The following is a 27901-nucleotide window of genomic DNA, read 5'->3' on the forward strand; positions in this document are numbered from 1 at the left end:
AGACTTGGATGAGACAGGAACTACACTAGATCTGAGAGGCCTAAATGATAAAGCTTTATTTATTTATTCAACTTACTTTTCAGAAAATCTACTATGTTCCAGGGATTGGAGCTTGGTTATGAAGATACAAAGATGAATTTAAATAGCATCCTTGTTTTAGCAGAACTCTTGACTCTGGGGCCTGCCTGGTCCTGCTCCAGCCTGAGGATCAGGAAAAGTCCTGTGCTCCATGTCCGGGAACACATACAGGATGGGTAGGGCTGGGCTCGGGATAGGGAAAAGAAAGAGCTAAAAGTCAGAACCAAGAAGATCTGGGTCTTGCCATTATCCAGGGTCTTTACTCTCTTTGGGTCTTAGTTCCCTTGTTTATAAAATAGTGATCTGCGTCCTTATTATTCACAATACAGGGTTATGAGCACCTGCTATGTGGAGCCCTAGGTGAAGGCTAGGGATACAGACATGTACTCAGTACAATGTCTATCATACTGTAGGTGCTCAATAAATATTGGTTGAATAAGTGAGAATAAATAAATGGTTTCTGCTCTCAGCCTTATAGGCAAAGGGAGTTTATAGAGCACCTGCTATACTTGACAAAGTAGCATGAGCTGAGGCTGCATGTGGGGCAGATGGTTTGCTTTTCATCTCCACAGAGAGACAGTGGTTTTTCTTCAGGGATGCTGCTGAGAGCTCCATGGAGGAGGAGAGCTCAGAGAAGTGCTTAGAAAATATTGAGCCATACACTCTTTTTTTTTTTCAAATTAAAGTATAATTGACATACAACATTATTTTAGTTTTATGTGAACATGTATATGTTAGATATATAGATATTTACAAGTGTTATATCTTCTTGTTGATTGACCTCATTATTCTGTAATGCCCATCTTTGTCTTTTATTATAATCTTTCTTTTAAAGTCTATTTTATCTGATATAGGTATTTGTTACCCCATCTTTCTTTTGGTTTCCATTTGCATGAAACATCTTTTTCCATTTTTTCACTTTCAGTCTGTGTGAATTCTTACATTTGAGGTAAGTCACTTTTAGGTAGCACGTTTATCCATTCAGCTACTCTATGTGTTTTGATTAGAGAATTTAGTCCATTTACATTTAAAGTAATTATTAATAGATATGTATTTATTGCGTGTTTGTTAATTGTTTTCTGGTACTTTTGTAGTAGTTTCTCTTTTCCTTCTTTCTTCTCGCTTTTCTCCCTTGTGGTTTGGTGACTTTCTGTAATGTTGCTTAGATTCTCATTATCTTTTGGTTATGCTAGGTTTTGCTTTGTGATTACTATGAGGCACACATATAGCAGCCTAAATATATAACAGTCTAAATTAACTTTAGAACACATTACATTTGAAAGCATTCTAAAATCTGCATATTTACTTCCCCTGTCATATTTATGTTTTTGATGTCACATTTTACATCTTTTTATTTTGTGTATCCTTTAACTAATTACTATAGTTGCAGTTATTTTTACTATTTTTGTCTTCTAACCTTTATAATAGCTTTATAGAAGATTAATCCATTTCATTTACTCTATTTTTACCTTTACTAGTGAGCTTTTGCTTTCTTATCTTTTCTAGTTACTAATTAGTGCCTTTTCTTTTTAGCTTAAATAAACATTTAACATTTCTTCTAAGGCAGGTTTAGTGGTGATGAACTCCTTTAGCTTTTGCTTTTCTGGAAAATTATCTTGCCTTCAATTCTGAGTGACAAGCATGTAGATAGAGTTTTCTTGGTTGAAAGTTTTTTTCCTTTCAGCACTTTGAATACATTATGCCATTCCCTTTTGGCCTACAAAGTTTCTGCTGAGAAATCTGTTGATAGTTTTATGGGGATTCCCTTGTATGCAATAAATTGTTTTTCTCTTGCTGCTTTTAAGATTCTGTTTTTAACTTTTGACATTTTAACTATAACGTGTTTCAATGTGTGTCTCTGGGTTCATTTTGTTTGGAACTTTATGGGTGCCTGTTTCCTTTCCTAGATTAGGGATGTTTTCTGCCATTATGTCTTCACATAAGTTTTCTGTCCTTTCTCTTTTTCTTCTCCTTATAGAATCCCTAAAATGTTATTCTGCTCAATGTTGCCCCATAGATCCATTAAGCTATCTTCGCTTTTAATGCTCTATGTAGGTGAATACCACTGCCTTGTTTTCCAGATCACCAATTATTTCTTCTGCTTCACTATCCTTCACTAAGGATGCAGATCACTATTTTATAAATACACTCCCTCTAATGCATTTTTTTTTTTTAGTTCAGTTATTGTATTTTTTAGTTCTATGACTTCTGTTTGGTACTTTCTTACATTTTTATTTCTTTGTTAAAGTTCTCACTATGTTTATGTATAGTCTCCCTAGGTCAGTGAGCATCTTTATGACCACTACTTTGAACTTTTTATCAGGTAAGTTACTTATCTCCATTTCATTAAGGTATTTTTCTAGGGTTTAAATTATTCTTTCAGCCCTAACCAGTTTGGATCAGTGGATAGAGTGTCGGCCTGCGGACTGAAGGGTCCCAGGTTCAATTCTGGTCAAGAGCATGTACCGTGGTTGCGGGCACATCCCCAGTAGGGGGTGTGAAGGAGGAAGCTGGTCAATATTTCTCTCTTATCGATGTTTCTAACTCTCTATCTCTCTCCCTTCCTCTCTGTAAAAAATCAACAAATATATTTTAAAAATAAATTATTCTTTCATTTGAAATATATTCCATCTTTCCTCATTTTGCTTGACTCTCTGTGATTGGTTCTATGTATTAGGCAAAACAGCCATCTCTCCCAGCCTTGAAGGAGTAGCCCTGTATAGGATACGAACCTTATCATTTAACCTTGCCCTGGTTCTTGGTTGTCTCTCAAACTGTCTCTTCAATTATTTTAGGTCTGTATGGCCGAAAACCACAATCCCCCAGCCACCAGAGCCTGGTGCTCAAGGGGTGTCCCCTGTATGGGCCATGTGTGCCTTCTGGCTTTGGTGGGACTACAGGAGCAGTGCTGCTTTCCCATGGCCTTCTCTGGCAGGGCTGCTTTTGGGAGTGGCTTGGGCAAGGCTGCTCATGGGAGCTGTACTATACACTCTTGAACCCTTCCTCCATGCTCCTTGGAGAATAATAAAGCTTCCAAGGAGGGTCTCCTCTCATCTTAACCTCCTTCTTTCTGAGCATGACAGGGAGACACACAGGAATTGTACATCCTGAAGGCAAAACCCTTTCCTGGGCAGATGTAGAGGAAGTCTTTGTAGTAGGGAGTCTTTTTGGTCCTGTCTTTGCCTCTAAGTTTCTAGTTTTTCACTAGCTTGTTCTCCCAGTGGGTCTTGGTGTGCCTCTGACTGTCTTTTCCTTGCTTTCACGATCTTTTTTCTCTCTGCCCATCTCTACTCTGACTGAAGTTTCTCTCTCTCTCTCTCTCTCTCTCTCTCTCTCTCTCTCTCTCTCTCTCTCTCTCTCTCTCTTTCTCTCTTTCTCTCTTTCTTCAAATGAAATAACTTTGGGATCAACTGAATTTGCTTAAACCTGGAAGTTCTGTGATCCCTCTCAGGGCAGGCATCCATGTCTGTTTGTTCACTGCAGTATAACTGACAGCATAGTGACTACACACAGGGTCTTCCAATCATGTTGATTAAACACATGGAGAAGGCACAATTACTTGGGAAAGCTGAGGAGGGTCCAGACAGGGCCTGCAAACTCCATCCCTTGAGATTTTTATATTGTCCAGCCCAGTTTCCTATGTGAGAAATCTGACAGATTCTGAGAAGAGTCTCTTAGGAGTAAAGAGACCATGTCTAGAAGCACAGCCCAGAGTTTTATCTCTTACAGTCATGAGGATTTGGGGAGCAGAAAGTCCTGTGGAGGCTATAGGAGTATGTAATGCAGAGTCCCTGCCCTCGGGGGCAGACAGTCGCCTCACAAAATCTTAATTTCAGTAGGGGTTCCCATCCCGGTCCTGTCAGGATGGCTGTATGAACCTGCACGACTTGCTTGCTCCTTTGGCCCTGTCCCCTCTCTAAAATGAAGGGTTTGAACCAGATGATCCATAAGGGCTCTGCCAGGCTCTGATGTTCTTGGATTTATAACATTAGGTAAGGGATGGCCTGGCAATTGGAACAGGATTCCATGTCAGAGGCTGTTACATGTGCAGGGAAAATGGGAAACAGTTATTTAATTGATATGCTCACATCTGGCAGCACTGAATGTGCTGCTGAGCTGTATGCTGATTCATGCAGGCCCTTCTAGAAGGGCTGCCCAGGCCAGGCATGATGCCACCTTCACTAGGGATGTGGTAATTGGCACATGCCAACACAGATCACAGAAAACCAGGTCTCTGAAGCACAAATGTCCATATGGGGAATAAACTGAATATTTTACAATTTGAATTGTTAGGAAAATAGTACTTGGTTGCCTAGTTCATCTTTATATTTACTCCCTTGGGTGGTCCAACATATACATGCATACATATGACCACAGCTAATGAGATCAGGGAGTACATGACCCCTGAACCATACACAAACACATTCACCCATGTGGACATCCAGCATGCACACATGTGTCACACATACAGACATATGCTTTATACATCTATAGAGATTTTATATGTTTCACATATATACAAATCTACCTGCATATTCAGATATCCTATTTTTGCTCGGAGACTAGCATTTGGGGATACACAGTGTGGTTGGCAGGATAGTGGCCGCCCCAGAGTTATCCATGGCCTAACCCCTAGAACCTGTGACTATGTTATGTTACACAGCAAAGGGAATTAAGGTTGCAGGTGGAATTCAGGTTGCTAAGTAGCTGACATTAAGATAGAAATAGTAGCCTGGACTATCCAGGTGGGCCCAATAGGGCCCAAAGGTCCTTAAAACATGGAAGAAGAGACAAAAGTGTCAGTGTCAGAGTGATGCAATATGAGAAAGATCCCACCAGCCATTAGGACTTCAAAGATGAAGAAAGAGACCATCAGACACAGAATGCAGGCAGCCTCTATTTGGAAAAGGTAAGAAAATGGGTTTTTGCCCAAGAGCCTCCAGAAAGAAATGAAGCTTTCTCACACCTTGATATTAGACCAGTGAGACCTTGTCAGACTTCCAACCTCTAGAACCTATCAAATGATTAACTTGTGTTGCATTAAGCCACTGAGCATGTGGTAATTTGTTACAGCAGCAATAGGAAACTAATACCTGCAGAGACAGATATACTGGTAGTCCCACCATCATGGAGCCTATGGTATAGTAGAGGAGACTGACACAGAAATGGGTGCTAGCATACAAAGTAAAAACGCTATCATAGAAATAGCCCAGGCTGCCAAGAAAACACTCAGGAGAAACACCAACCCAGACTTAGGCATAAAGTGAAGGTTTCCTCATGGAAACTCCATGAAGTCAGGGACCAAAGCTGACCAATGTCAGCAGCATTCACCAATGTGCCTGCATGTACTGGGGGCCCAATAAACATGAGAAGGAAGGAGAGAGGAAAGAAAGGTTAGAGAGCTTGATAAATAGGATATAAGATGGGTGAACAGGAAGCAGGGGAAAGTGTTCCAGACAGAAGGGACAGCATAGGCAAGGACCTGAGGACTATTTAGAGACCTAATAATTAGTTTGGCTGGGACATAGTGCCCGTGGGGAATGGGGAAAGATGAATCGGGCAAGGTACAGAGCATAGAGGGCCTTATCAGCTATAATTAGACATTTGGCTTGTAAGCTGCATGCAATTTGTTCTCTCTCTCTCTCTCTCTCTCTCTCTCTCTCTCCTTCTCTCCTTCTCCCCACCCATCTCCACTCAATGCTTTAATATCTTTTAAATAGAGTGTGTTCGTTCAGTCTCAGTTATGCCAAATAAAGCTTATGCTTATGGAAATATCTCATCCTTGTCTCTCAGGTGATATTTCAGTGACTCCATCCATTTTAGCAATACTTTATGATCTAACTCATCAATTTTCATTTTTTGTAAGATGGGATGATCCAGTTGACAATACTGGATATGTAATCATGGCCACCTGGGTTCAAGTCCACACTCCTCCATTTATCAACTAGCATTGAATCTCTGTAATCCTAGTTTCCCAATCTGTACAAGAGGACCAGGGTCATGCTTATCTCATGGGCTTGCTAGTCCACAAAAGTGCTTTGAAAGGACCAGGTATATACCAAGTGGTCGATGGTGGCTATCTACCAAGTTATTACTCTGTGTGGCTATTCTCAACCAGCCATCACCATTATAACTGTCTGAGTCCCTCCAGATCACTCTCCTCCCTCAACACTCTGCATGCCAAGAGGCGGGTCTGCATGGACCCGTCAATGAGCTAGCTCCCTTGCCCTCTAGTTTCTAATTGAGTCTAGCCTATGGGAGGTCTGGAGAGTGAAAAGAGTGAAAGATTGGGATAAGAGCTCCCTCCTTTCATGGCTTCTGGGGCTTGGCTGATTTCCTCTCACATAGCCAGCCTCTCTCCCTACAGCTATCCTCTTTTGGTCCAGGAATACTTCCTTTTCTTGCCCCTTTAAGACTGGTCATGGTAATAGCTCCTTGCTGTCACAGCCCCATGGGTTCCTTTGTACTATTTCCTGCTGGTTTCCTTTGCACCCGAATGGTGGTCCTTTCATTTAATGTCCCCCCCAACAACTCTATTTGAGCATGTCTTTTGTTCTTGTTGGAACCCTGATTGAGACAACCTTTTCCCAGTCATTGGGGCTGCTGGATTAACAGGCCAACAAGGCTCCATCCTGATAAGAAAGCGCCTGTCTCTCTGGTCAGCGATGGAACATTTACCAAGGTGACCATGTTGTCACAAGACCACTTCATTTTCATTCTGCAAGAAGCTTTGAAATCGCCAAGGAAAAGTGCAAACTTAATGGACATGGTGACCATACTCCCTACTAGAAAATGAAATCAAAACCAAGTGACCCAGGCAGAAACTGGATTGCTGTGTGTTTCCTGCAGCCAGGGGGTCAGGAGTCAGGGTTCAGTGGCTTGAAGCTGTGATGGGAAGTAGGCCAGTGGGTCCAGGGACCACTGTAGTCACCCTGCTATCCTGAGTCAGCCTCCTCCTATTTCCTCCTGCCACGCTCCAGGGCCGTGTGGACCCTTCATCCACATACTTCTCCAGCTGCCACACTGAGCGGGTCCTCTCCTGCTGCTGGCCACACCACTGAAACAGAATTTCCAAGTGGCCCTTCTGCCACCACAGCTCGGGTGTTACACTGCAGACCTAGAAGCCCAATGATGTTCATATTCACCCCCAATCAGGTACGAAGGCCCCGACACCTTCCCAGCCCTCTTCCTTCTCCTCCTCACCCCCAGCCCATCACTTGGTTCTATTCTTGTTCAAATCAGGTCTCCCTTTTCTAGATTGTGAGCTTGTTGTGGTCAGGGAATGAGTCTCTATACCCTGAATACCCAGCTCACAGCCTGCCTTTTACAAAGTCCTGAGTCTAGCATAGCCATCAGGAACATAGGCTTTGGTGGTAAAGAGATGAATCTTGGTTCCCCTAGTCCCGTGTTCGGCAAACTGTGGCTCGCGAGCCACATGCGGCTCTTTGGCCCCTTGCGTGTGGCTCTTCCTATGACTTAGGAGTACTCTAATTAAGTTAATAACAATGTACCTACCTATATAGTTTAAGTTTAAAAAATTTGGCTCTCAAAAGAAATTTCAATCGTTGTACTGTTGATATTTGACTCTGTTGACTAATGAGTTTGCCGACCATTGCCCTAGTCCTTTATCAGTCAGTCTTGTCTTGACAGCACTGACTTCAGTTCAGATACTTCATCTTCCTGATTGTTGTTTCCTCATGTGCAAAGTGGAGATAAAATTACCCTTCTCATAGTGTTGTTGGGGGGATTAGTGAGATAGTATATATACAGTTCTTGGTATATTATACACAGAAACTATTATTGCTATTATTATGCTGGTGGGTAAAACTTTCTGAAATCAGACACCTACATGCCTGGTTGTCTATAATTTCAAAATAGACAAGGAAATGGGAGAAACATCAGAAAATCTGATCAAAACAGAAGAAGTGTTACGTTTCCATCAATGCATCCACCTGAGGGCTGGGTTTTGAGGGCTTTCGGTCTCAGATCTGCTGATTACAAATGGCCAACAGGAGGCATGCCACCCCACATCCATGAGCCTCAGTTTCTTGGTCTCCAAAATTAGTATATTGTCTCATTTGGATGATAATTGAGCACATACTGTATGCCAAACACTATTCTAGGCTGTAAATAGAACCACAAACAAGACATGCTACACCCTTCCCTCATGAGGCTTACAATTTAGTTGGGGAAGGGGTAGGGGAAGACAGATAATATTAAGTAAATAAATAAAAAATCTAATTTCAGTAGGTGTCAGAGGAATGAAAGAGGACACTGGAATATAGAATAACTTTGTGGAGGGACCAGGTTGGGCTCCCTGGCTAAGGTGATCGGTGTGAAACTCTCAGAGGAGGTGACTTTAAAACTTAAGAAGGAAGAGAAAGAGCAAACCAAGGAAGGATCTGGGGTGAAGTTGTTGCAGGCAGGTGGACAGCAAATGCAAAAAGTCAGAGGTTGAACAAGCTTGTATGTTTAAGGCATTAAAAGTAGGCCAGTGTGGCTGGAGCACAGTGAAGGAGAGAGAGAGACAAGGTCAGAAGGTGATGAGGATTAAATGAGATGGTCTAACTGAACTGCCCAGAACAATATCAGACACAGGGGGAGTGTGTTTAAAGGGTGCTATCTTTTCCCCAATGGTACCTACTGTTGTTAGTTGAGGGACCTACTGTGTGCCGGTGTAAAATGCAAAAATCAGTAAATCACATTGATATGTCTAAGGAGCTCATGGTCTAATATAGAAGAAAAGATATCCACCTTAAAAATAAATGAATCAAAACCAAGCAAATGATAACTAAAAGCAAGTGATAATACCTACATGATTACATACTATAGAACGGATATAGAGATGGATGTGGATGTTGGTCCTGGAGATAGATGTTCGATATTGGATGCGGGTGTAGATGTTAGATGATGGATGATGAATGTTGTTGTGGATGTGAATATAGATATTGGTTATAGACATGCTAATAGATGTGAATGTAGATATAGTTATTGGTTGTAGATGTGGACACTGGATGCTGGATGTGGATGTGGATATAGATGTCGGATGTTTATGGATGTGGATACTAGTGACAGAGTGAATGAATAAGTGATTGAATGAGTAAATACAAATAAAGGAGGCAGAAAGTCCGGGGTAGATGGCCGAGAAGAGGGCTTCCTGAAAAAGGCAGAGGCAGGCAGGGGTGGTGAGGCTGGAAAACACTCACCACCGGAAGACATCAACGGGGCTAGCACAGAATTCCTGGAGGGAAGTCATGGCTGGAAATAGGCGGAAGGTGGATTGTGGAAGATTTTGGATTTGCCCTGCTCTTTAGGCTTGTACATTGATTGACATCTCCACAGTACATGAATGACCAAAGCATGTCTACAGCAGACCTGAGTTTATATGAGCATATTTCACATCACCAACGACCTCATGGGAGAGCAGCGGTGCAAAGAATGGCTTCCACCTGCCCTTTCTCCAAGACCATTTTGAGTTTGAGTATTATATCTTAAATGTAACAGCCAGGGAAAACATAAAAAGACTCATTTTAGGCTCTGATGGGTGAAAGAGGATGGAGGAATCAGGGGTGATGTTAAAAATGTCTTTCTTTCTTTCTTTCTTTCTTTCTTTCTTTCTTTCTTTCTTTCTTTCTTTCTAAGAATATTTTAAAATGTTAAAATCTAAATATGAAACAAAAAGTCAGGCAAGCCTTAGCTGGTTTTGCTCAGTGGGTAGGGTGTCGTCTGCAGACTGAAGGGTCCCGAGTTCGATTCCGGTCGAGGGCACATGCCCAGGTTGTGGGCTCGATCCCCAGTGGGGGGCATGCAAGAGGCAGCCTATCAGTAGTTCTCTCTCATCATTGATGTTTCTGTCTCTCTCTCTCCCTCTCCCTTCCTCTCCAAAATCAATCTATATCATAAAAGGCCCCTGGTTAGGCCTTAACGACCAACTACTGGACTCATCAGGAGGTGCATCAATGGGTCCTGAGGTGGCCGCAGTGGGTGGGACTTCTGGAGCGTTGGGGGGCGCCGGCAGCATCTGAGGAGTGTGCAAGGCTTTGAGGCGGTGGACATGGCCCTGATGGCCGGTTAGGCCTCGGGGACCCTATACCCGCACGATTAAATCGTGCCTCTAGTAAAAATATATTTTAAATAATCAGGCAGGTTCAAAAAATAAAATTTTTATAGATGTCAAAACTGGGGTAGCGTAGAAACACAAATCTAAAGACTGTGGGCCCATGATGATTTCTATCAGTGAACTACCCATTTGATTCTGGGGAGCTTCATGGTCAAAACCAATCACAGAGTCAGACCACAGAACTCCTCACATAGATGATCATCTTCTGGGACTATGCTTAGCAAAGGGAGCTCTAGAAAAAGCTAACACTGGTACATACCATTGAATTTAGTTGGAATGATTTAGACCTGCATGCTTTTCAAAGCCAATTGTCTACTATAACTGCAGAAAAGATTTTAATAATATGCTATGGAACCAGTAGTTGTCAGCACTATAACTTGCCAATGTGTCTTCCAGTTGCAAATTATGTCACTAAGATTACTGTTTAAAAAAGCGGGGGGGGGGGGGGGGGAGGGGCTCTTGTAAGAATTATGGGCCATGAGACAATTATATCTTTGCAGTTGTCAGCCCAAAATGAGTTTTAGAAGTGTTAATGTTAGCTGTCCTTGCTACCAACAATTAGAAGACCATTGCCCATTGAAATAATACTTCAGCCAAAGAGAAAATTCTCCTCCCCCATCTCTATGGGGATGTGGCACAGGGCACACTTGTGAGTGAGCATCCAGTCGTGGTAGGGAGGATCCAGTGCTGGTCTTGGTAGCTGGGGGGTCCATGTGAAGGGGGCCTCACAGATACTGAGAGATGCCACAAGAAGTTTGCAACTCTTCACAGGAGAACTGAGTTTAGATGGTAAAACCTTGTTTTGTTTTTGTAGAGAATGTGATGATCTGGAAGAATTTTAAAATTTGAGAGTGCGTCCATTTTGCTTGTCCCTGCTGTGGTCGAATAGATTTGTGTTTGAGGCACATAGAAGCTAAGTGCTTGGCCCTGGTATAGGTTTGTGTCAGCCCTTGTCCTGCAGTTTGACAGAAGGCAGTCCCTCCCACCCACCCCCAAATCACTGCAGAGGCAGCTCCCTTCTAGTGTTTGGCACTTGGGCCGGATTTCAACCTGCGCTAGACAGTATTTTATGCACATCCACCCAAAGGACCTCCCAAACCAAATGTTCTATTTTCCCTGAGGGCACCTAGATGCAAACCATCCCCATGTTGGAACCCAGGGACTGTGGAGTTAAAAAAAAAAAAAAAAAAAAAAAAAGACACTTTCCTCTCATATGTTTTTTAGGTTTAAAAAAGCAGGTGCAAATCACAACTGAATTTGAAACCCCTAAAAAAGCCAAAGCAAATCAACTTAACAACGAAAATAGCTTACTATAGCAAAATGTGGAGAAAAACCTCAGCTGTGGCACCTCCAAGCAATTATCGACTCCCTGGCTGATTTCAAAGTCCCCTCAGGACCTCATGTGGATTGAATCCCCATGATCTTGCCTCATGTGAGGGCTGAGCGGGCTCTTCCTGAGCCAAACGTCTGTGCTTTGGGTAAATATATTGATATCCTAGCAACTTGCAAAAGCCACAGTACCTTAGGGCTTGTTTTTGCCTTTTGTTAACAGGAGAGTAGGTTTGAGATGAGGATCTGGGGATATTCTGAGCCAAGCGAAGAGGTTCTTGGTAAACACACAAACTCATTTCCTTCTGGTCATCCTTGGTTGCCCCTTGCAAATTTGAGGTATATTCCCATTCAATTTGCCAGTGTCCTCCTGAAATCTGTCCAGTGCTCGCTTTTTTTAAAAAAAATGTAGAAACCAGTATCATTCGTTCACCAAACTCTCACTAGTCCAGGTGCCTAGATCTAGGCGCTGTGCAGGGTGATGAAAATGGGGGTGTTTAGAACATGATCTCCACCCTCTAGGAGCACACTGTAGTCAGAAAGATACTGCAACACCCAAACTGGACTTGCTGCTTCCCCCCGTGGTGTCCTTGTACTTGCCCTTTCCCCTGGCTGGATGGAATGGCCTTACTTCCCTGTCTGCTCTAGTGGAGGCTTCCCCCACACCCACCCTCATCCCCATCCACAGTTGAGTGGTCCACGCCTCTTGGGGTGTTCTGTACTTTGGTCTCACATCTGTTTCACATTTCTCACCTAGCATTGGGTTATCTGAGAGCCTCTTTATCACTTCTTCCAGACATATTCCTTCAGCCTGGCCCATTTCCTAGCATGTGGTAAACACATAATTATTATTGGTAGAATGGATGAATACATGAATTCATGGCAAAGGTATAGCACTCTAAAGTGTAACTGCTTCAGTGTCAATGCTGGCTCCCTTGCTTATGGGTTCGGCAAACCCCACTAAGTTTTTTAGCCTCCTAAGACTCACTTTTTCTATCTGTAAAATGGAAAGAAAACCTATTTCCCAAGGCTGTTGTGGGGATGAGCAAATTCTTGTTATATGCTTAGCAAAATGACTACCACCTGATAAGTGTTCTATGGTTAGTAGCCATTAGGATAGTTATCATTGACATTCATGTACTGATTGCCCACTATGTGCTAGGCCAGCAGTTCTCAACCTGTGGGTCGCGACCCCTTTGGGGGTTGAATGACCCTTTCACAGGGGTCGCCTAAGACCATCAGAAAACACATATATAATTACATATTGTTTTTGTGATTAATCACTATGCTTTAATTATGTTCCATTTGTAACAATGAAATTGGGGGTCACCACAACATGAGGAACTGTATTAAAGGGTCGCAGCATTAGGAAGGTTGAGAACCACTGTGCTAGGCACTGGGTACAGAAAATGAATAGGGAGAGGTGCCTGCCTTCAATAAACTATTGGCCTGGTTTGGGAGACAGATCTGTTAACAGACTGTAAAAGGCTGTTTTATCAGTGAGTGGGATTAGGAACACAGAGGTGCGGCACCTCACTCAGACTAGGGTAGAGGGATGGGTTAATGAGGAGGAGTAATCCTGGGGATCATGAAATACAAATGGCAAAACAAATTCAGAATCTTTAAAACCATCTCCAAACTGTACCCTAAATATTTCCAACATACTTCAGCATTTCCCTTCCCTTTCATTTCTCTGACCATATTGTTGATTACTATGATTCTCTGTGTTGCTTTACAATTTACAAAGGGCTTTCACACACCCTGTAGTTGTTTCAGTTGACTGTCCCAAGTTCCCTGCAGGTAATATAACCTCCAGCCCACATGTGAGGAAACTGAGGCCCCAGAAACCACACAGCTTTAAGTGATCAGCTAGACCAGCCTGCAGGGCTGATGTAATTCAGTCTGATGTCTTCCTACTCCCACAGTCTGGTAGCTCAGGAACAAACCAGGAGCCCAGACCCCTTAACCCTTGCCTCACTATTTCCCCACTTGAAATTCCCTCCCCATTCTCTTTGTTTGTCTGAATCTCTCTCTTCTGGAAGTCCCTGCTCTAAGCCTAACACCCCTGGGAAGTCTTGCCCTGTTCACACAGCATGCAGGTGTCTCTGGAACTCCAAGAAGACTCACTGCCTAAGCTGTAGGACACTGGCATCCTCTGGTGTCATGTTTATGGTTCATTTTCATGTGCCCTTGTTTGTCTCCCCACCTGACTGTGAGCCCTTGGAGGGAGAGACTGTACCTTGTTAAACTCTGTACTTGGCATATAGTAGATGCTCAGTAAAGCCTGTTGATTAAGTGAATGGCATTCAGGTTGTTAGCCAGGCTTTCTTTTAGGCTAATGGGAACATATTTGCAGGAGAAGCAGATGAGCTTATATAAGGCCCTGATGCACAGATGAAAGTGAGATAAATGAGCACCTAGTCTGATCAAGGAATAAGCATAGATAATAACAACACAAGCTGGAAAGTTCCAAATAAAGTGAGGTACAGGTACAATGTGAGATACCAGGTGGTATAAGGAGGAGAGAGTAGAGGGAGCGGGTGGAAGCAACAATCTGAAGGTCTTGGAGCATGAGTAGGTATTGACCAGGACAACATGGAAGGTATAGTGGAATGTAGAAAGGTCTAGAGAGGAACTCAAAATCCAAACCAAAAACAACCCAGAGTCATGAAAGGACATGGAATGAATATAAAAATACCACAGGGTATTATTTAAATGTCCAAACAGATTTTGCTTTCTGGATAGATGGATGATGCATGGATGGGTAGAGGGATGGGTACATATAGATGGATGGATGATATGAACACCCCTCAGGAAGAATAAAGAGGACGCATTGGTTAAAGATAAGCTCTTGACTCTAAATATTAGAATTGTTGGTGTTAACAAGTTAGTGTTAACAAGAGCAACATAAGTTTATTATTAAATGATCAGGAAATGAAGATGAGCCATTTTAAAAATTACTCAATTCCTTGATCCAGATACAACCACTGTTAACATGTTGGTAAATTTTCCAGTCTTCCTTCTGTATTTCTACCTGTCTCATCTGTCTGTCAATCTAGCCATATACCTACCTTCTATGTATCTACCTATGATCTTTATATCCAACCATGCATCTGTCTATCTGTATTTTTCTAAAACAAAAATAGGCTCATATGGTACTTTATTTATTTATTTATTTTTAAATTTCTTCATTGATTAAGTTATTACATGTGTCTGTATCCCCACATTACTCCCCACCCCCCCCACTCATGCCCTCACCCCCCTGTTGTCTGTACTTTAAATTCTGTAACCTAATTTTTCTAACCAATTTATTATGAGAATCCAGTTATGTCTACCTATTTTAATCAGATTCTAATAGTACTATGTAAGTACTACAGTTGGTATTACGCGCTCTCCCCTCCTTCTCCACCGCGTCCCCCCTCCCCCCACCCCATTATCAAAAGTGAACATTGGTATTCTCCTTTTGGTCCAAAGTTACAGCAAAGAGGCTACCTTTCTCTAAAGCTTATGAGGCTCTGGGCTGCTCAAGTAAACTTGAACTTGATACAGGGCCCTACTTAATCCTCTGACATGAATCAGCTGCTTCCTGGCTTGACATCCTCTCCTCTCTCCTGTCCCCCTCCCCGCAGCAGCCAGGCACAGCAGAGGGGCCTTCTGTGGCCGCAGGTACATTAGTGCAGCCTGGTGATCTGGGGCTGTCTCCAGCTGATATGCTTTGACAGCACTAGCTCTTCTGGCATCTTCGCGGTGCTGGTGATTCAGAGCTGTCAACTGACGCAGCTGCAAGGAAACACTGATGATGGATTTATGGTGTAAGGCAATGACTTCGTGACCCACAGATGGAAAAGCAGATGCCTTTGAGATGCCTCTCGTCAATGTGACAAGAGGGAGGAGAGAGGAATCTACCTTATAGTAAAATAGAACCCATCCTGCCACTTCCTTGAAACTTCAAGTATTCAATGGGTCCCAATATTATTTACAGGAAAAATACCAAACTTTTGTCTGGGAAAGAGGCAGCTGATATGGAGGAAAGAGGACTGACTTGAAAGCCAGAGCATGCATTCTAGCTGCGGTTTGCTACCCACTCACTGTGTGACCTGGGCAAATCGCTCTTCTTGGGTTTATTTTTCTCCACCCCTAAATTGATCATATAGAGATGATGTGAGTGTTTGAATAAATGAGTCAGTGAAAAGTCACGCATCATCCGAAAATCACTTTATGAGGGACTCCCATCTGCTGAGGGTACAGCGTTGAGCAGGACAGACCAGTCCCGGACTCTGAAACTCACACTCTGATGGGAGTGCATGTGGGAGTCAGAATATAGAATAATCAGACAGACTGGCAAATAGTGACAAGTGCTCTGTTGACTGCAAAGCAGCAGGGGTGATAGAGACCAACTCAGGGCCTGCGCTGGTCTGGGTGGTTAGAACATGGTGACCTAGCAGCTAAAGTTGGCAGGTGGAGCTGGGGAGAAACAATCCAGGCTGAGGGAACCACCAGGACCAGGTGCTACAGGCAGAGTGAACTTGGTGTTCAATTAACTAAACACATTTACTGACACATTTACTGCTAGATTCTGGGGATGCAAGGACCATCAGGAAAACTTCAGGCTCCACCCTCACTAGGCTTGGAGTTAAGTGGATTGATGAATACCATGACTATGAGCAGGAACTTGGGGCACTTCTGGGAAAATGTGACAAGGACCTTTAACCTAGCCCACAGTGATTAGGAAGGCTTCCCTGAAGAGTTGCTATTGAAGCTGAGATCAGATCAAGCAAAATCAAAACAAAACAAGCCATCACAGGACTTGAGTTCTATCTAACCTACTGATGGGTCCAACTACCCACACTTACTCATTTACTGGCCAGACCGGGGGTTCTGCTGGATCCTAAGTGGTGGTGCAGAAATTTTCTACTCATTTGGAGGAACCCCAGGACATTGCAGGAAAAATACATGAGATTTGTCAAAGTGTTCAACAAAACATTCATGCTGTCAAATTGTCAAGATGGCAGTAGTTCTCAATCGTTGGCTCACATCAGAATCCCCTGGTGGCCTTGTTGAAGCACAGAGTTCTCGGCCTCACCCCCGGGGTTTCTGATTCAGGATGCTTGTGTGTGGTCTGGGAATTTGCATTTCTCACAAGTTCTCAGGTGATGGAGATGCTGTGGTCTGGGGACCACACCTTTGTACGTAACAAAAAAGCTGTTCAATCATTGTTAAATGAGTAAGAGAGAGGCAGGTGGTCCCACAGCAGTGGGAAGGAGTGTGAACAGTGGCACAAGTGTCACTCATCAGTGGCAGGCAGAAACTGGGAGAGGCTTAGGACCGCTCACCCCTACCTCCCTTCCCAGGCACGAGGAGAAGACCGTGAAAACAACAGAACTGAGGAGCAAGAATGCCCTTGACTTACTGTCTCCCCTTATTACTGACTCACATTTCTGAGACAGAATCTGACTGTCCAGTTAAATCACTTTGGCCCCAATGGGACAGCTGCTCACACTAGACCACCTCCAGCTGCTAGCCGGCCTGCTCTTGGCTGCCTGTGGGCGGGGGTCCAGTTGGGGCAGGATCACCTGCAGGAAACATGGTGCCTTTGTGGAGAGAATCTCTCTGAAGGGACTCTGAGTGTGGCAGGTGTTCTCTACAGGATTCAGGGCCGAGATGAGGGAGGCGAGGAAGGGGTCTGAGGTATAAAACTTAAGGAGGATGTATCATAGGATCTCATTAACCAATGCCACCCCAATACATTTTAATTACAAAATAATGAAAAAATTAAATTTTAAAAATAAAACAATTAAGAAGGGATCCCTCTTAGGGGTGTGGAAATGCCTCACTTGCCTCCCCCTAATCCCAGTCCTGATGGGGCTGATTTTCTGCATGACTTCGGGGAAGTCACTGTTTCTCTGACCTTCAGTTGCATCATCTATAAAATCAAGGGGTCAAACCATTTGGCCCATTAGGTTCTTTCTGGCTTTGAAACTCCTTTCTACCCTCCCAGCTTCTGGGGCAGCTCACCCTCCTCCATCTAACCCACTGGGCTTTCTCCCTTTGTCTGAGAGGGGGCTGATTATCTCTTGATTAGCTTCCGCAGCCAAGCCTGGCTGCACTTCTGAGAGCCCAGCTCACAAGCTACTTAGCAAAGGCAGTCATGAAAGAACAACATAACATCTGTTCTGGGAGGACGTGCCTCACATTCCTCCCCTCAAAGCAAAATTGATTGGCCTTGACCTGGGGCTGCACCAGGGAGAAGTAACCCTCAGGGGGGCCGGGGTACCATTCGGTGCCCAGATGAGGTCAGTTACCACATGGCTCTTGGTAGCCCCAAGGAATGAGAGGTATTTGCCTCCCCTATTAATCACTCAGAAGAGTTTTGAATATCTTGGGTCAAATTGACAATTTGCATCTTGGCACACAAAGGGGCCTACGGTTTGCCTCCCACTTAGTAAAAGTCCATGTCGTTTTGTTCCTCTGAGATAGAGTCAAAGAACCACAGAAATGGGAAGGGGGGATAATGGGGAGGGGGGTGAGGAGGCAAGAGGGTATTGTTCCTCTAGAGTCCAATCTCAGATCTGATGCTTGAACCCAAGTTAAGAGGGTTCCATCAGTCATCCTCTCCAAAGGCAGCTCATTTCACTGTTGGATGGCAAAGATAATTAGAAATATCTTTTATAACACTGAGCCAAAGTATATATCGTTGACATATCCATATATTAGTCAGTGTAGAAGAACAAGTCAATTTCTCATCCAAATAGTTGCCCCTAAAACATTTGAAGACATCACATCTTACTCAGGTTTCCTATTTTCCATAGGGGGAACATCTATTTCTTTTAACCCATTTTTATATGACAAGCTTCCCAGGCACCCTATCCTTTCTGGTTCATCCTGCTCCCCCCCCCCTCCCCGCCCCACATTTTCTGGAATCACAGTGAGTTGGTGACCTTCACATGGTTGTGCAAGTGTGCAGTGCAGATCAATCACTTCCACTCACAGATGCCAGTGGGTGATGACAGAGCAAGGACAGACCCCAGTTCTACTGATTCCCAGGTACCTGGAGTAGAAGGAGAACTACAAATAAACCAGTGAGAGAAGAGACTAGCCTTTAAAACACACACATATTTTGCATGGAATTCACCATGTGTGTATCATGGACCATGCATCTGTGCAAAGCCAGCACACCCATAGGTGCAGAAACACTGACCCAAACCAATCACAATTACCTGGTTGATGTCTAAACGCAGGTAACATAGTGTAAGGAAAAGGCCTGGATGAGGACCTGGGCCTCTTGATTTACACCCATGTTGTCTACACTGCTTCTTTTTTTTTGATTAGCAACAACCACGTAGCTAGCTGCTCAGTTTCCTTTTATTCTACACTTCCAGAAAACTCTACCTACATGTGAGCTCAGTTTCCCCAGCTTCCCTTAGCCTAATATTCTGGAATAATTATTTCTTTATTTCATATGATACCATGTTTTTCATTCTACTTTCAATGATTTTATGATTTTTCTCTTTAAGGAATATATCTGTCCCATGAATATTGCTACAGGAATGGGAAAGGACTCTCTTCTTGACTTGCCCCAGTGGTTCCAGCTGCCACCTATACAGTGACATCTCCCGAACTTTCACCCCAAACTATATCTGCAGCCTTTATCCTATATTGTGTGCTACACCTTTGCAACGGGACCTCTCCCTTTAGGAGTCCCACAGGTAATTGAAATTTATCATCTCTACTCCCCACCCAATCCTTAAATAATCTACCATGATTAATGGTCCTGTGGTCACTGCCAATTACAGCACTGTGCTGCTAAGAGAGAAAATTTATATTTCTTGAGTATCCACAACTATGCAATGCAAATGTTATCCCTGGTTTATAGATAAAGAGACCAAGGTATACTCTGTCATGCCCCAAACCTGCTCCTTTAACAAATACAATGGGCTCCACTTTCAAAAGTGCATCTTACACATTTGCAGCATACCTATTTCCTTGGTTCCAGCCACCATCATCTCCTACTGTGGTTACTGCAACAGCCCCAAATAGGTCAGTCTGCTTTCATATTTGCTCCTCTAAAATCCAGCTGTGCAAAGTCCCCAGAAAATAGGCCAATTATGTTAAAGAAATTGAATCAATAATTAATAACCTTCCAAAAACAGAAAGTTCCAGGCCCAGATGGGTTCACAGGTGAATTCCACCAAACCTGTTAAAGAAAAATGATACCAATTCTCTACAATCTCTTTCAGAAGACAGAAGCAGCGGGAATACTTACTAACTTATTTCCATGAGGCCAGCATTACCCAAAAACAGACAAAAGCATTACAAGAAAACTGCAGGCCAAGATCTCTCCTGAACATAGATGTAAAACTCCTCAACAAAATACCCTATCTATAAAAGAAATAATTGACAAGTTTGAGTCATTAAAATTAACTTCTGCTCTATGCAAGACAATATCAAGAGAATTAAAAGATAAGCCACAGGCTGGGAGAAAATATTTGCAAAAGGTACATCTGATAAAGGGCTGTTATCTAAAGTATACAAAAACTCTTAAAACAACCTGACTAAACAATGTGCCAAGATCTTAACAGATATATCACCAAGGAAAGTATACAGATGGCAAATAAGCCTATGAAAAGATGTTCCATGTCATCAGGGAAATGCAATTTAAAACCACAGTGCTATATCAGTACACACCTATCAGAATGGCCAAAATCCTGAACACTAACAACACCAAATGTTGACAAGGATGTTGAATAATAGGAACTCTTATTCATTGCTGGTGAGAATGCTACTTTGGAAGATAGTTTTGCAGTTTCTAACAAAACCAAACATACTCTTGCCCGGCCAGTGTGGCTCAGTGGTTGAGTGTCAATCTATGAACCTGGAGGTCACGATTTGATTCCCGGTCAGGGACCATGCCTGGGTTGTGAGCTCAATTCCTGGTAGAGGGTGTGCAGGAGGCAGCCAATCAATGATTCTCTCTCATCATTGATGTTTCTCCCTTCCTCTCTGAAATCAATTAAAATATATATATTTTTTAAAAACTAAACATACTCTTACCATTTGATCCAGCAATCTCACTCCTTGGTATTTACCCAAATGAGACGACAACTATTTTCAAACAAAAACCTGAACATGGATGTTTATAGTAGTTTTATTCATAGTTGCCAAAACTTGGATGCAACTAAGACGTCCTCAATAGGTGACTGGATAAACTGTGGTACATCCAGATAATGGACTGGTACTCAGCTCTGAAAAAAAAAAAAAAAAAAAAAGAGCTATCAAGTCATGAAAAGACATGAGGAGCCTTAAATTCTTACTAAGTGAAAGAAGCCAATATGAAAAGGCTACTTATTGTATGATTCCAACTACATGACATCTGGAAAAGGCAAAACTATGAAGATAGTAAAAAACAAACAGTGGTTGCCAGGGGTTGGGAAGTGAATAGGTGGAGCACAGAGGACTTTTAAGGCAGTAATAATACTGTATAAAATATTATAATGATGGATCATTATACATTTGTCCAAACTCATAGAATCCTGCCCAAAAGACATCAAGGATAAACAATGGACCTTGAGTAATTGTGGCATGTCGATGTGGGTTTACAATTATAACAAATGTACCACTCTGGTGGGGGATGTTGATAATGAGTGAGACTATGCATGTGTGGGGACAGGGGTATAGGAATTGTCTCTGTATCTTCCCCACAATTCTGCTGTGAACTTTAAACTACTCTAAGAAAATAAAATCTTAATAAAAAAATTCTACCATAAGAGATCATTATGAAATTAAGTGAGATAAATCCTATGGAATATTTAGCATCATTCTTGGCACAAAATAAATTATCAGTGACTCTTGATAGTAGAATGATAAAGATAATGGTTATGAGGATATTCTGGCTCCAGGTGACAAGGCCAGTGACATGCCTGGCTAATAAAGTCAGTTTAGCAGCTTCTGTTAAGAAAGTATTCAGGCCCAGCCGGCGTGGCTCAGTGGTTGAGCATCAACCTATGAACCAGGAGGTCACGGTTCGATTCCCAGTCAGGGCACATGCCTGGGTTGTGGGCTCGATCCCCAGTGTGGGGCGTTCAGGAGGCAGCTGATCAATGATTTTCTCTCATCATTAATGTTTCTATCTCTCCCTCTCCCTTCCTCTCTGAAATCAATATATATTAAAAGAAAGTATTGAGAATAAAGGCCAGGATCTGCCCTTCACAGTCCCACAGTGAGAAGTGCTGTACCTTAGGAAGGTCAAGAAGGAACAGCCTAGAAAGCTATACACCCCAAGAAGGGTTTGCTTTTGTTCTGTCCTAAATCCTTTTTAAGTGAACTCTCCTCCTTGAGGAAGTACTATGGCGTTTTCCTGGCACCTAGTCAGGATACCTGTACAGCTATATATTTAAGAACCTTAATACAATACACTTTTATACATTCTCCTTTGCTTTGGGGTGTTGATCTGCATTTTGTGCATGTCTCAGCTATGCTCTGGGCGGCTGCTCTGGTATTTCTGCTGAGGCAGGCAGGGTACACCCACCCAAATGCATTTCATCTAAATGAGATTTGGTCTGGGGTATCTTGGAGATCAAGGAAGACAAAGCAGATTGGAAGCATGTGAGAGGCCAGTTTCCCAATGAGCGGAAGCATGCTCTGTTGATAGAAACCATTCCACACAGGGCATGGTGGGACACGACGGGGGAGGAGAGGGGGAAGCACTGGGTCAGGTTGTGGCGTGGAGATGGGAGTTTGGTCAAACCAAAGGGTCTTTCTGAGACCCAGCCATGAGCAAGCAAGCCTCAGCACAGATGTCTGTGATGTGGAGAAAGCCCACATATTTATATTTCAAAACCAATTTCCTGGAGGGGAGGGATTTGGGGGAATTCTCAACATGTGTTAAGGTCAGACAATACTTGGGGATTGGTTGCCTTTCCCAGGACTCCATAACATTTAGTGTTAGAAAAATCCCAAAAAATGACCCACTTTGGCTCCTGATTGTGAAATGGCAAGAGGGAAGCGAAAGGGTTACATTTACTGAGAAGCTATTATGTGCTTTTCCTAATGTTTCTCTATCACAGCAGTTACGAAGGTGCTGAGAGGAGCAGTAGTTAGTATTTGAAGACCCCGATGTCCTAGAAGGGCTGTGGGTATCCACTGGGGAGTAGAGACGGAGGGAGGCACCTTCTAAGTTGTAAGCAGGGCATTGGAAAGCTGCCGGGGTCCAACCCCAGCAGGTCCAGGGGTTCCCAAAGGCGTAGATGGAGTCGGCAAAGAAGGAAGGACACGGAGACAGTGTTCAGTTGATCAGCAGCCTAGCCAGGATCTCCAGCCAAATTCTGGTCTGGATCTCCAGAGAGGTTCTGCTGTTTATTGTCTTATTACATCCGTATTTATACCAGTTGATTTTAATCCTGTCAATTTCTATTACAAAGGTTAGGGCGTTTCTTATCTCCATTCCAGGGAGTAAAGATTATGTAGCTTAAGCATGATTGTTTGTAGTTAAAGTGATTAACTACCCGCTGGCACTTAGTTAAGGAGTTTCATCCCCTCCCTAACTTCAGGGAAAAATCCCTACCTGGGGAAACAACCTTTCTCGGAGAGGTGACCTTGGTTAAAACACACAGCGCTAAGGGGAGCAAACATATTAAGAACAGTATGCTATATACGCCAGGTCTCTTGAAACATATGCTGTGCAGATGTTTCTATCCTGCAGCGACTGTGTCAAGCAGCAAGGATGGACCGGCTTCCGGCAGAAAGCAAGCTAGGGGACATGGGCAGCCAGGGAGCAAGGTCCATTTCAGGCCATTCTGGGGAGTTCTACTCCAATTCAGAGGGCTGTTCCAGGTTCCTTTACAGCCGACTTTGGAGGCCCCTGGAAGACTTCACAACCAAGATTAAGGAGGAGAGGTCTTCCCTATTCCCTTGAAAATGAGTCCGTCGAGTCCATCATGTCAGCCTTCTGGGCCAGTGAGCAAAACAATAGTAATACCCATTCAGTCTTCTCAATGGAAACAGCCATCACTTGTCTATTTTGTTGTACTGGAAGTAGGTACAGGATAAACAATGAAAAGTTTCTTGCTATAAGCATGTCCCAAATATTGCATGGGACATACTTACACACACACAAAATGATTTATTGTATATCTAAGATTCAAGTTTAACCAGGTGTTCTCTATTTTTATTTGCTAAATCTGGCATATCTTTTCACAAGTCACTATGTAACTTCTTATAAGTGTGTCCCCTTGCAGGTGACGGGAGATAGCGTGACACAGCACAACTTGCAAAATGAGGATGATGATAGAACATGTCCCTGAGGGGTAGTGAGCCTCCCATCACGAAGAGTTCACTCGCCAGTTCCTATACCTTCGCTGTACTCTTAACGCCTCACTATTCAGTTCTTGGTGACCAGGAGCATGAATCCTGAGGCAATTGCTTGGGTTTGAACCCTGGTTCCACAGCTTGTTAACTGTATGACCTTATATTAAGTAATACAACTCCTCTGTGTGTTTCTCATTTTTTCATCTATGAAATGGGGACAATAATAGTAATTGCTCTATAAAGTTGTTTTAAGGCTTGAAAGTACTTAGATCAATGCTTGGCCCAAGGGAAGAAACAACTGTTATTTATTATCATTATTCTTTTCATGATGATTCCCCAATAACCACATATAAAAGGAGTGGGGCTGGTGAGAATCATGTCACCTCAAAGCTGGAGCAGAATTTGGGGTCTTGGAAGCCTTTGCAGAACCACTATAGGTCAGAGAAGAAAAAGACTCCAGGGACACTTAGTGCAATCCTCTGGTTTTACCAATGAAGAAAAAAAAGATAAAAAGGCCAGATGGCTGGTTCCAAGCCTCACAGTGGTTGGGGGTAAGATTTTGGGGTGAAAAGGCAGATATAGAAAAAAGAACACAGAGGAATTGAGCTAATGGTCAGGAGCCTTTTGCAAGAATTACAGAATTACAGGATTTTAGGGCCAGCAGGAATGACCATGGCAAATTTTGCACCAGGGTCAGCCTAAGGCAAGTTACTGACATGAGTCCAGTGTTCTTGGGGTTCTATTCTCAGTTTTGTATCCCTGACATTTGCTACGTGTCTTTTGGCAAGTCCTCACATTCTCTGGCCTTCACTTTCCCATCTGCATGATGATGATAATCATCTTAGCTCTGTCTGCTTCCTGGGGTTATTGCAAAACCTATGGAAAAAATGATACCTCACTCTGTCTTAAAAACTCACTAGCCCACTTTGCCCTTATGGCCTTTCCCCAGCTCATGAGAGTGCTGCCTTCCTTCACATTTTTGGCTTCCAGCCCTGAAATGCCTGGGTATCTGGGCCTCAACTGACTGGTGACCAGCAGATCCCAGTAAGTGGGGTATGGGTGGAGATGGTTCCTCCTTGCTTAGCTGGCTTATATTACCCATCAGCCTTAGATTGAAGCCATGCAAAGACAGCCACTGAGCTCAGCTCTCGACCATTGCTTTTTCAACTGCGCAGAGTAGCCTTGCTAAAAAGCACATCTGATCATGACATTTACCAATTCAACACTTGTGCATTGATGTGACACTGGCTGCTAACCCACTGCCATTTATTAACTTTCACCCAGACTATTGAACCCTAGCTAGCCTCTCTGTACCCAGTGACCCTTGCTCAAATCCTTTCCTTTCAAAGAGATTCTTCTAAAATAAAACCTAAGTAAGACACCTCTCCTTCAAACCCATCATCCATTAAAGCTGTGCCTTCTGCCTTAAATAGCTTCTTCCTTTCCGTCCACTGCACTCCCTCCCTCATCTGATTGACTCCTACATAACTATTATAATTCAACTCAAGAGTTCCTTCTTCCACCAAGTGTCCTCTGAGGCTCTTCTCTATCCCCACACTACAGAGATGTCCCTCCCTTGGCTGACACCATGGAGATGCATCCATCTCTCTAGAATTGTACTGGTCACATTGCGCTCCTGTGAAATGAAAGTTATTTGAGGATAATACTGTCTTACTCATCCTTTACCTCCTCTCTTTTTCTAAAGACAGTGGACTTCAGGGGGCGGTAGCATCTACATCATCTGGGACCTTGCTAGAAATACAAATTCTTGGGCTCCACCCCAGTCCTATTGTATCAGAAACTCAGGGAGTGGGGCCAGCAAGCTGAGCTGTAACATGCCTTCCAGGTGATTCCAATGCCCACTCAAGTCTGTGGAGCACTGAGCTAGAAAGACTCCCCCATCTCTTGCCTGGTGTACTGAGACAGCTCCTCTGTGGGCTTCCTTGCCCATCACCTTCTAATCTATTCTCCACACTACAGCCAGAATTTCCTTTTTATAATGTAAGGGCCCTACTCAAAAGTCTTCAGTAGCCTCCTTTTGCCCTTGAAATTGAATCCAGGCTCCTCACCATGGCCTACAGAGTCCTACATGATCTGGCCTTGCTTTTTCCTCCAGCCTCATCCCTCATCTCCCTTCACGAATTCTCCATGCTGGCCTGCTTTAACTCTCAGACCAACAACTCCTTCCTGGGATTGTGTGCTGGGGGTGGGGAGGGCCGGGAGGGACATGAGTGAGTCACCTTCTCTGTCCTTGAGGAGGGTCAGTCAAGTAGTAGAGAGAGATATGAACACAAATAAACACTCGGATTACGGGAAGCAAAGCAATAGAGCTACGCACCTGGTACAGAAGCAGCAAAGACAAATTCTGTTTCGGGACTTCCATTCGGTGGCGATTCCCAACTGTTTCTAAAGCTCAAAGGTGTAGGTTTCCCATGGGAACATTCCAACAGTAGCCATTTCATTGCCCCGAGCCTCAGCCCCCTTGTATATAGTGTTGGGGTGCTGCCCACCACACAGAGGCTTGGGGAGGGATGCACCAGAGTGCCCCTAATGCACACTTGAGTACAGTGTGGTCCTGTAGCAAGGGCTGAGCAGGTACTCATTCTTTCTTCTTTCTGGGACAGGTTCAAGTTTAGATCTTGAGGGGACCTGAGCTTCAGCGGGAAACTAAGTATGTCCTGAAAAACTGAGGAGTGAAGGAGCAGGCTGGAGAGTAGGCCTCCCGAGCAAGGAAATTTCCCCTCCACAGTGAGAAATCTCAGCATGGGTGTGGTAGTGAATGTGAAAGTGGAACGTCCCTGCCGGCCCTGCATTTACCAGAAGGGGCAGCGGGGCTTGCAGAGGCCTTACAGAAAGAGCAGCAGATGAACAGGAACTGGGCCCTGGTTCTGGGAAGCCGGACTTCAGGGGCAGAGCCAGCAGCCCAGTGTTTACAAACTCCGGGAGCACCTGCACCCAGATGGTGTTAGACAGAGTGAGTCCCTGTGAGCTCTTGGCACCAGTCCTCCTGGGCTGGGGAGTTGCAGAGAAAGCTGCTATCACTTCTCCAGCGCCCAGGGCTCCGCCTCTCCACACAGACAGCCTAGCTATGGCCGCTGGGAGGAGGTGGAGACCCAGTGCAGGCTAAGTGGGTGCGATGTTCGTTTGTTTATTCATTCATCCACTCCCTCTTCCCTCATCTGTGAAATGGGAAAAGGAATTCCTTCCTGTCTATTTGGAACTTACATGGTGGGGAAGGGGGAAGGAGGATTGCTATGGGGATGAGGTGAGATAATTCAATCATGCATTTATTTAATGTACACTGAGCACCTGCTGTAATAACAATAATCATGGACACTTATGGAGTGCCCAGGAGGTGTCAGGTGTGATGTAACTACCTTAATCCTCACAATCACTTTCTCAGTTAGCGGCTGTTTTTCCATCTACAGATGAGGAAACTGAGGCTCAGAGAGAGGACCTTGCCCAGATCACACAGCTAGTCAAGTGAGCAGGAATTTGATCATGAGCTGACTGCTCACTGGTTTTGTGTTTACAGCCACAAACGGGACCTACGGCTTATCTCCTGCGCTTAAGTGAGGGATCTTCAAGGTCAGGAATTATCATCTACCACCTCTGAGTCTGCAGTGCCTAGGCCAGTGGTTCTCAACCTTGGCTGCACATTAGAATCACCTGAGAATCTTTTTAAAATCCTGATTTCTGGGCCTCATCATCCAGAAATTCTGTTTCTTTGTTACCAATGTTGTGGCCCCACCCCATAACAAGGAAACAGAATTTCCAGAGGACGAGGCCCAGAAATCAGGATTTTAAAAAGATTCCCAGGTGATTCTAATGTGCAGCCAAGGTTGAGAACCACTGGCTGAGGCCGTGGCCCAGCATCCAGTAGCTGCTCACCAAAGGTGGGTGGGCACACTGAACCCCTATAAAACAAAGTGAAACACAGCCGGCCGGTGGCTCCCGTGAAATACTTAGAGGAGGCTTATTTGCAAAGGTACACGTGTAGAAGAATCACAGGGGAGAACAAAGGAGGGAGTAGCTGCTGAGCTCCTCCCACCAGGAGAGTGCTGCAGAGCT

Source organism: Myotis myotis, unplaced genomic scaffold (assembly GCF_014108235.1).
Source record: "Myotis myotis isolate mMyoMyo1 unplaced genomic scaffold, mMyoMyo1.p scaffold_m19_p_2, whole genome shotgun sequence".
In the NCBI taxonomy this organism is placed as follows: Eukaryota; Metazoa; Chordata; class Mammalia; order Chiroptera; family Vespertilionidae; genus Myotis; species Myotis myotis.